Source organism: Artibeus jamaicensis, unplaced genomic scaffold (genome assembly GCF_021234435.1).
Source record: "Artibeus jamaicensis isolate MK-2021 breed Jamaican fruit bat unplaced genomic scaffold, CSHL_Jam_final contig_467, whole genome shotgun sequence".
In the NCBI taxonomy this organism is placed as follows: Eukaryota; Metazoa; Chordata; class Mammalia; order Chiroptera; family Phyllostomidae; genus Artibeus; species Artibeus jamaicensis.
The window spans coordinates 1250153-1260195 of NW_026521845.1; the positions used below are offsets into that span (position 1 = coordinate 1250153).

The window sequence follows — 10043 nt, forward strand, 5'->3', positions numbered from 1 at the left end:
GCCTCGTGACCAGTAAGCGGGATGCCCACTGATACATACAATTCCATGTAAGCCCACCGTGCAGTGTGCAGAGTGGCAAGGCTCTCAGAGTTCATTATCGGTGACACCTTTTAAAAAGCAGTGGACTTTTCACATACTTACACTCAGAAATCTCTAATGAGCTTTGTTCTAAACCCACCAGTCCAGAGATTAAGCCTGTGGGCACATTTTCAATTCTACAACTAATCTTGGGAGAGAGGCTGACCTGATTAAAATCGGGAGTGAGCCTGGACGGGGGTCGGGGTGGGGCAGAAACCTGGGAGGTCAGGGACACCACATAAATCCTCACTCCATCTAGAAAGTGAGTTTCAGGGTCAGGTTTGGACAGTTTTCTGTCATCAGGCTTTGTCAGTACATTGGTTACAAGTTTATTTAACTGTGTCCTCAAGCAGAACTACATACGCATGGCCACAAAGATACAAAGCAATTCTTCCTATAACCTCCTTCGGCGCTCAGCATAGTGCTGGGTACGCTGCGTGCCGGACAAGTGCTCCATTACACCGCAATATATCCGCTCTGACAGGCGTCCGGATCGCTGATCTGAGGCTGCACACCTGGTGAGACCAGCTGACGAAGGAACAGAACGGTCACTCAGGCTGACACTCCAAAGCAGCTGTGCCTGAGTGTGGTCTGGGGGTCAATTGCACTGAAGTCACTCGGGAGGCCTGTGAAAATGCGGATTTCTGAGCCTTTCCCCACCCTCCCAACCCAGAATTCCTCAGGCAGGAAGTCAAGGGACACAGCTTTTCATAAGTGCCTAAGGCACTTAATTAGCACAACCCCAAAACAGGCAAAGTGGGCAAGTACCTCTGAGAGCCCAAGGGAAGTGGTCAGAAAGAAAGAAATTTCCAAAGGGCCCGTGTGCAGATAAATAGGAGGGAAATTACAGGAATAAGTGCAAAGGGGTCCCAAAGCAATCAGAAAGATGCCAGGATGGGTTACAACTGTGAATATGCTAAGGACCTCAAAAAGGTGTGCTTCAGACAGACCAGGGCAAGGACGGCAGGCGCAACAGACCCACTAGTCAGGACGCAGTGGTGACAGATAAGAGAGAAGCAGGGCAGAATTACACAGCTCGAATTTTCAGCCTTCACCTCTGTTAAAGAAAATGATCTTCAGATCGGAAAGGACGGTGGTAGCATCATTTAGGAGAAACTGAAGCCCAAGACCGGCGAGAAGACAGAATGAGAACAACTAGTCACTCCAATCAAGTTCATGTCCCCAAATGAGGGCAGACAGATTATGATCCAGGTCTACAAGAGCTCAGACGCACGATCACAAAAATATATGCAGTGAGCTTTGAAAAACATGGACCTCCCAAAAGAGCAGAAATTGGCACATGTTCTGGCTTCAAGAAGGGAAAAAGTAGAATCTAAGAGCTATAGATTAATCAGCCAGATATATATCCTGGATACAGTCTAAATGAATGCTTGAAGCAACATGTTACAAGCAGAGGTAGAAACTTCCAAATCAGGTGACCCCAGGGGCAAGAAGGCAACTCAGCTGCACTTCTGTGAAGCCCACCGAGACAGACTAGGCTGAGGGGCTGGGGAGGAGACCACTGACAGGGCTGACTGCACGGACATTTGTCCCAAAGGTTCTCACGAGGTGCCTGTGTATTGTTTGTGCCAGGCACTGGTATCAGCATTTAATAATGTAGTTCATATGCTTCTCCCAAGAGCCCTATCACTAACCTCTCCGTGCAGATAAGGAAAACCAGGTCACCGAGAAGTAATTTGCCCACCCTCACAGGGCAGACAACTGGCAAAGCGGGGAAACCCAGGCAGCGCGCTCCAGGGCCGTGCTTTTAACTCTACACTGCTTCTCAAAACTATACAGAATATCTGCCACATACTGTGAAACTGGGGTCAAATCAAGAGCAGACACCAAAACCGATACATTCCCCCAACCCCAGTTCACAATAACCTGGGAAGATTCACCATAGGCCAGCTGACGCCTGCCTAGGTGTTTATTCAGTCTATTCATAATGAGAAGCCATCTCAGAAGCAGCACAAGGTACAGGTCAACTGAAAACAGTCAGTGATTTGATGTATCAGCTTGAGAAAAATGACCAAATGCAGGGGGAAAGGTCAAGGAAACAACAGTTAAAGAGAGGACGACGTACATTCAGGGCAATAAACAATAGGTGTCTGTCAGGAAGAAAAAAGAAATAGGGAACCAAAGAGAGAAGAAAACATCTATGGAATAAAAAAAAATCTAACCCTACAGATAAAAGGTATACACACCATCCAGGAAAAAACTGAAATATTATGACCAACATCATAAGATACCCTGGTAAAAACCAGTGAACTCTAAAGAAAAATAATGAATCCTATGGGAATTTCAGAGAAAACTCGACTCACATATATAAAGGGCAAAATCCAAGCTGGCTTCCAAAGTAACCATCAACGCCGAGTGACGCTGCCTATTCAATTCGGGAGAAGTGAGGGCACTCGAGAATTTTATACCCAGCCAAAATGTAAAACATCGTAACGATAACGAAAAGTCAATATTCCACGCTCATGGACTTGGATACCATTAACAACCATGGCCTTCCTGATAAAAAAAAAACCAAGCAATAAATCAAAGCACAGGACTCAGGAACGGCGAAGCCATTTACAAAAGGACTCCTGGGGAACGTTGGATCCTTTTAAAGAGTGAGCTAAGGCTAAACGACTAGGAGAATTATAAATACACACCAGAATATACATGTTCTAAGGGCGATAATACAAAATAACAGTATTAAATAATGAACATTTACTTTTGGTGTTTGGATAGCACTTCCTGGCTTTTCAAAGCCTTTTTCAAACAATCTCTCATTTAACCAACCAAACAATCTCAGACATGAGAAGCCTTCAGGTGTAGAGAAGCCACAACGCTCTTGCGGACCTTCCAACAAGAACCTTGAAACTCTTTCTGCCTCCACCGCCTGCTATGCACATTTCCACTCCGTTTCGTTTGCAGTCGGTTCTGCTTTGTGACTCTTCCCCAGCTGCTCCTCCAAATGACACCAGGCATCACCCTCCCTGTGAGTCTTCCTTCTGTCCCAACCCTGTGAATAATAATCCCCTTTGGTCCTGACTTCTCTTTCTCATCGAATTTGGGGAATGAGGACCAGGACTGCGTCTATACACAGAGTGAACAGGCAGCTCCCCCAAGAGAGTTCAGCAGCCTCGCACATACCCAGGGCAGGGGCAACACATGCCGAACACGGGGGAACAGCTAGAAGGAAGTGGTCTAAAAAGGGAAGCCTTAAGAAAGACTTGAGTATTGTTTTCGAATATGTAAATAGCTTCATGTGAAAGAGAGTGAGCGGGGTGTCCTCCATCATCGAGGGCCGGGCTCTGATCGATGCCCCATCTCTCCAGAGCCACAGAGAGCCAGCCGTGGGTCCCAAACATCACCCGGTCCCCCAGCACCTGTAACAATATTTTCATAGTTTGCTTCAACTGGATCATTCTTTTTGCTCAAATATGTATATTTTAAAGCACGGTTTTATGGCATTACACCAGAAACAGGATATGACGATCAGCTGCCATGATTAGAAGACTGTCATACAAATAAAGACCATGAAAATAAAACAGTGTATTTTTGTCATTGGCCAGGGACTTGGGACAGAAGCCTCCTTGGCTTCCTCTTTATTGCAAAAGGAAATTCGTTTTAGAGAAGGTTAAAAATACACCAGCAGTAATTTGAGGCTTTCTTCTTGGCAGAAGGGAATGTAAGAATGTGAGTCAATGGTATTTCATGTCAAGTCCCAGGGCTCTGAAAACCATCTCTTCCCCCTGTGGGACAGGTACATCTCCCACACCTGTACAGGACACATGCTCAGGATGAAAAGTGTTCCTAGATGAAACTTATATTCACAAAAACACACGCTGTAAGCAAAGCTGGCAGCGGTGGAAAAAAATCTTTACAAATGCTAATACTATTGAATATTTGTTGACTGGCCTACAGTTTACAAAACACTCTCATTTACATCATCACACATAATGTATTTATGTAGTGACCATTCTGTTCCTAGAAGAACTCAATGAGGTGCCTGCCCCTCACTAAGGCCCCGCCCACCACCAACAGTCCCAGAATCTGGGCTGCCCCACCAGCTTTGCAATTGCAATCGCTAACTGCTAAGTTTTAAAAGAAAAGGAATTTTAAATTAAAACTAACCTATGGTCAGGCAGAGCTGCGAAGTGGGTTTACCAAAGTAGAAAGCAATTTGACCTTAACTCGAGAATGCAGCCCAGCCATGGGAAGTGAAAATGGCGACCACCCTGTATGTTAATGCGACTGCAGACTGAATGAGCAGAACAACTTCCCTGTAGCTCATCGGGGCCAGGAGGGAGGAGGACAGGGCACTGAAGCCCTGACCGTGCCGCCTCCAGACAGGTACACTCCAAAGCAGCCAGGCCACCAAGCTCAAGGGCGCAAATTAACAATTTCTTCCTCCACCCCTTGGCAACCTTGGACTGTCCCAGATTTCTCCAAACCAGAAAGAGACCGCTGTGGTCCTCTTGGCACCTTACAGTTAATGGCAATAATCTCACCAACTGCTTTCCCCCTTTTCTGAGGAGGCAGCCTATTCTGTAAGGATTTCTGCATTTGAGCTGCATCGGGCCACCATGGTAGGGGAGCCAGCTGGTCTACCCACTTTGAGGATACTGCATTTGGCGTCCTGGTTTGAAATAGTTGCCTGGACATGCATAAACAATTAAATACAAATCCCAGGAAGCCCAGGGGTATGGGGCACAGCCATTTTGACTTTAATAGAATAATTCCATCCCTAAGAATTTTCTATAAACTCAGTCCCTCCTTCCTTGAGGCCAGCCCTGAGCTCTCCTCTCCAGATTCTCCCGTTTCCAATCAACCCTGGGGGCCCCTGATGCCTGAGTTAGGATGAAGCCTTTTCTCCTCCCTAAGAGCACTTCACCCTTAGGGAACGGTTCCAAGCTGGAAGTGGCAGGGACATGTCACAGATTCAGATGGTCAGAACATCCTATACCATCTGAGTAGTAGGTAGGGAGGGGTGGACACAAAGGATAGGCACACGCCTGCCCTGTGTCTTTTATATTATACTGCTAATTATAAAAAAGTGACATCTCTATGTAATGCTAAAAATAATGAGATTAGATATTTGCTAAGGGTTTCTTAGCTGACACTGATTGTCATATTTCATTTATGCACCAATGAAAAGTTCTCATAGCCCTTTAATTAGATTAGCTCTAGAATCTGCCATCTTTCTCTCAGAATTCCATCTGTCTCTCCTTATTATTGGCCCAGTCTCTAAACCTTCCCCTAGAGAGATGAATGCAGAACAATTTTGTTTTCCTCTTGGGGCCAAAAGCTACATGATTCAAGATGGCAGACATTCTCCAAGACACAAGAACAATTCATAATGTCTTTTGCTTTCATATGATGTGAAAAGCGGAGAGGTTGAAGTTGGCAGTAGAATTCAACCCGAGTGGCCACTGTGATTTGGGCACTAAAACATAAGCATTATCTCGGCTTATACTGAAGAGACCCAACATTTAGATGGCGGGAGATAGGAGACCTACTGCTCCCTGGTCTAAGGTGACCCTTGTAGGGTCATCTTTTTCCTTTCCAGGCACCACCCTGTAGAAAAAACAGCCAAGAAGGTCATGAGCATGGCATGCCCCTGAGCAGAACTGAGAACTGTCCACACCCACCCACCAGCGATGACCCGAATGACTTGGAATGTGGACAGAGGGAGGGAGAGCTGTGAAGGAAAGAGGGAATTTTAGCAAACTCGCTCAGAAATCAAGAGGGTGAGGAGAGCAGGAAGCAATTCCATAACAAACTACCACAAACTTAATAGTTTAAAGCAATGCAAATTCATTCCCTTACAGTTCTGGAGGTCAGGTGTCACTGGGCTAAAATCAAGGGGTCAGCAGTGCTACCTACTCTCCTGATGGAGGCGCTAGGGGAAAATAGGTTTTTTTGACTTTTCCAGATTTTAGAAACTGCTCGAATTCCTTGGGGTGTGACCCCTTCTTCCATTCTCACAACCAGCAGCATGGCCCTTCAGGTCTCTCTCTGACTCGCCCCTGTCTTCTCATGTGTATATGGGGCCAACTCCTAAAATCCAAGATCATCTTCTCATTAAGAAAGCTTTGACGTATTTACCTCTTCCAAGTCCCTTTGCCAAGCAAGGTCACATACGCTCAGGGTCCAGGCAAATATGGAAGGGCCATTTTTCTGCCCGTCACACTGCCACTAAGAAGCGGACCCAGTGCCAACCGGGCTTGTAGCTCTAAGGAAAAAACTTGGAAAGTAGAAAATGAGTATTAAAATGGAAATAGTGCAGATAATACTAAAGCAATATTAAACAGAGATCTGCTCAGTCAAGAAGTTGTTGGTTGGCACACAGAAATGAACGGGGATGGAAACCAGAAGCGTGTGTGCTGAGAGAGTTGGCAAAGCTGACTGCTTCTAATCTCAAGCAGTAAGAAATAAAAGTGGAAACCCTTCTGAGGACAAAGCCCGAAGACAGCCCTGTGGCCGAGAGCTGATGAAGAGCGCTGCCCCCGCCCCTGAGCCTGAGGACCACAGCGATGGCCGTTTTGTTCAGAAAGAAGGCTGTGGGTGCTAAAGGAATACCACCAACCCAACTTCACACACACGTCTGGAGAAAAGCTTTGGGATTAACTACTGGTACACTATGAGCAATGTAATGGAACAAAACAAAAGAGAAACCCATGAAGTTTTTGACAGAAATGTGTGGCCTAATTTTTAAAAAATGCCTAAGTTAGCCTTAAAATAAAAACCCTCAGGCCACCAAACAGAGGACAGCAAAAGCTGTTCACACCCTTGCAACTGCTTCAAATGTCCCCATGGAGGATAAAAGACAGGAGGAACCTGGCAGGACAGAGCCAGGGACCGTGGAGGCAAGGGACTGCCTCTCAGAAAGCAGAATCGAAGTCTCGGGGAGAAAGTTCTCCACCCGCTGCCCGGGGGCCTTCACCTGCGCACCCACCACCAGCTTCCACGGTTGCTCTGAACCTGCGACAGCACCCACCTCGTCTTACCCGTTTGAAACGGAATTTTTAGTGCCGTTGCACTGTCTCTGCTCCACCACTAAAAACTGACAGGGGCTATGGAGGAGGCAAATCACTTTTTTCTGTTTAGTTCGTAAGTCACAGAACCATGAGGATCCTCCTCTACATGTGATGGAGGGAAGTACTAAGGGGCAAGCCAGATCCACTGGCTGCTTGGGACTTGTGGTGTCTCCTTCTTGATGGGGGGCAGGGGAGTACATGGGTCCCAGATGTGAGAGGGAAGTGAAATGGGAATTTGGTGACCAGTAGTAGGGAGAGACTGGCCAATGTTCACTAAGCCTACTTCCCTTTCCTCCTGCATTCACAGCTGGTGACAGTTCCCAGCCTCCTCTGCAGCTTCGTGTGGCCATGTGACTAACGCGGGCCAATGGAATATGAGCAGAAGCCGTATCTGCCTCTTCCGGTTCCGACGCCTAAAAACCTCCTCTGAAATCTTCTCTCTTTTCCATTTTCTGCCAGCTTGATGGCAAAGGCCAGGGCATGATTGGGAGCCACGTGCCTAAGGTGGTGGGACCTGTGTCAATGTGAGTCTCTGGATGGCCGTGCGAGGCCCAGCAGCCCCTGCATCCCAGCCTGGAGCCTCAAGGTGATCCTGGCAAACGGCAGGGGGGCCTGAGCCTTGCGTGGGAGAGAAGCCCACTTCTAAGGTTTTAAGCCATGGATAGCCCTGAATATCCGGTAAAGCACTAGCACCGCCGTGAATACAAGAGCTGAATAAAAATCAGCACGATCTAAAGGGTGACAACTGTACGCACGTCAACTGAGGATGACAGGATGACTGAGTCACGGAACAAACACAAGGACCTCTGTCGCCGTTAGAAATATCGATACGAAACAACGTTTGATGACTTGAAAATGCTTCTGTGCTACACTGACAAGTGGGAAAAAATGAGCCTAGGAAACAAGATGCGACATAATCCCGCCCGGGTAACGTGGGCTCCGAGAACCCTCTAGATGGACATTCACCGCAGAAGTAACCGTGAGAAGCGGGGACTCCAGTGATCATTTCTTCTTCAGCCATTTATTTCCCAGGCTTGGTTTTCTTAATAATGACTATGTTTTTGTATTTATTTAAAAACAATAAAGCTACGTTGGAACATTCACTGTATTATTAATCCTCCTGTGGACCCTGTCATGTCCCTTTCCTGGCCCTAAAGCTTCTCCCCATCCCCACTTCCAGATGGACTTGCTTGCGACTCCGGGAGGTCTCCCGCCCCCACCGAGATGCCACCGTTCGCAGAGAAGTAGCCTGAGTTTACTCTGTGGATGGATCGAAGTGAATATGGACAGAGTCTGCGTGCCGGTCAGTGCCGAGGAGAGTGCAAAAGGACTTTTACATGTTTGTCAGTGTGGGAAACTGTTCCTACAGATATAACTACTGTAGAACTCTTCCCTAAAGCACAAACTCCATATTTGCCGTTGAAATAAACTCAACTGTTCATAAAAAAACATACAGAGAGATGGTCACAAAGGCATGCAGAGAACTGGAGAGAACAAAGGCGGAGCAGGAGCAAAGAGGAAGAAGGGAGAACAGCAGAGATCAGACCTCAGCGTCGCGTCCCTGAGTCCGCTCCGTCTGATGCTTGGTTGAAGAGGCTGGGGAAAGGGCCACCTGTCCCAGCTGCTCCGGACGCACATCGCCACCCTCACCTGCAACTGCCCCACCGCAAAACTCAGAACCAGGGAGCTCTCCGCCTGCTGCCGGGGCGGACCCCCACCAGGACCCCTACAGGCAGAATCCGACAGGAAGGGAGCAGGCCAGGGAGCCAGGCTGGTGTTGCTGTCAGACTCCCGGCCACAGCGGCAAAGAGCACACACAGAGTGGGCAAGGACCCAGAGCGCATGACCAGCCTGCACTCCCGCCCTGTGCTAAAACACATCCCTTCCGGAGGACAGGTGAGGAAAGCCTTGGGAGGCAGGGGAGTAGAGCCCTTGGCCTCGAGGAAAACCCTGCAGGAAATTTAGAATTGAAGAAACAGCACGATCGCTCCTCTGACTTCAATAATCGGGTCCGTCAGTGAAATGACCAAGTTGCAGCCAGGTAAAGTGAGTCACACCCTCCGTCTAGACGGTTCTGTCCACTGCACTAGTAATAGCATCCTCCTCTTTGACAGGGTGCTGCTAGCACATTCGGGACCAGTACCGTTGAGCAAAGTTTTCACAAGGCACCCCCTCCCCCGCTCTGGGGTGATGAGCTATGAAAAGACGAGCCCCAGGGAAGGTAAATTAGAAAAGGAGGCCCCTCTGGCCTGATGAGTGAGAAAGAAGCACGTACTCCTCCGTGCCAGGGCCCAGCTTGGATGTCAAGGCTACACCTGTGCAGGTGATGTCCGCACCCACCCCTCGACAGGTACCCTCAGAGGGACATCACCTGCACAGGTGTAGGCTGCAGCCCACCTGTCCTAATATGCTACTGATTTCTAACCCCTTTTCGTGTCTTAGCTCATGTAATCCTCCCAACAGTCCCACAAATAAGATGACTGCCTTAGAAATAAGAGAAATGATATGGCCTGTTGTGGGTCATATACCTAGTAAGTGGCAGGCTTTCTGGCAGAGACTTGAAATCTCGTAATAGCCCCTAAAGGCAATGCCGAGTGCCTACGAGGAGGCGGGACTGCACTCAGGCCTTTAACAGCGATTACTACCTTCCCCAGCAACCGCTCCCTGCTCCAGCGGGCGCTGGGGCGCCGGGGTCCAGGGGAAACGCAGGCCTGCGTGCCTGCACACACAAGCCCCCAGCCCGTGTGAGCGGCACCGCGTCATCTCTTTCTTTCCTGCAGTTGCTGCCTCACTCCCCGGTGGTCCGAGCACGGCCAGATCCCATGGGACAATGAGGCTGCACAGGCACATCTGAAGCTGGGGTTTCCTGGGCGGCTTCTGTGGGTGAAACAAAAAACCCCTTTGACTCTGGCTCCTCCGGGGTTCCGGGGA

General features: G+C 48.4%; 1 protein-coding gene across 1 annotated transcript in view; it reads right to left on the minus strand.

The window, feature by feature from the left end:
• Positions 1 to 9809, minus strand: part of DISC1 (DISC1 scaffold protein) — a 242247-nt gene extending 232438 nt beyond the window's left edge. Inside the window, exon 1 of the mRNA XM_053667294.1 lies at positions 9758 to 9809. The gene's annotated coding sequence lies outside the window, so the exon portion shown is untranslated. The remainder of the gene's footprint in view (positions 1 to 9757) is intronic.
• Positions 9810 to 10043: the final 234 nt, after the last annotated feature.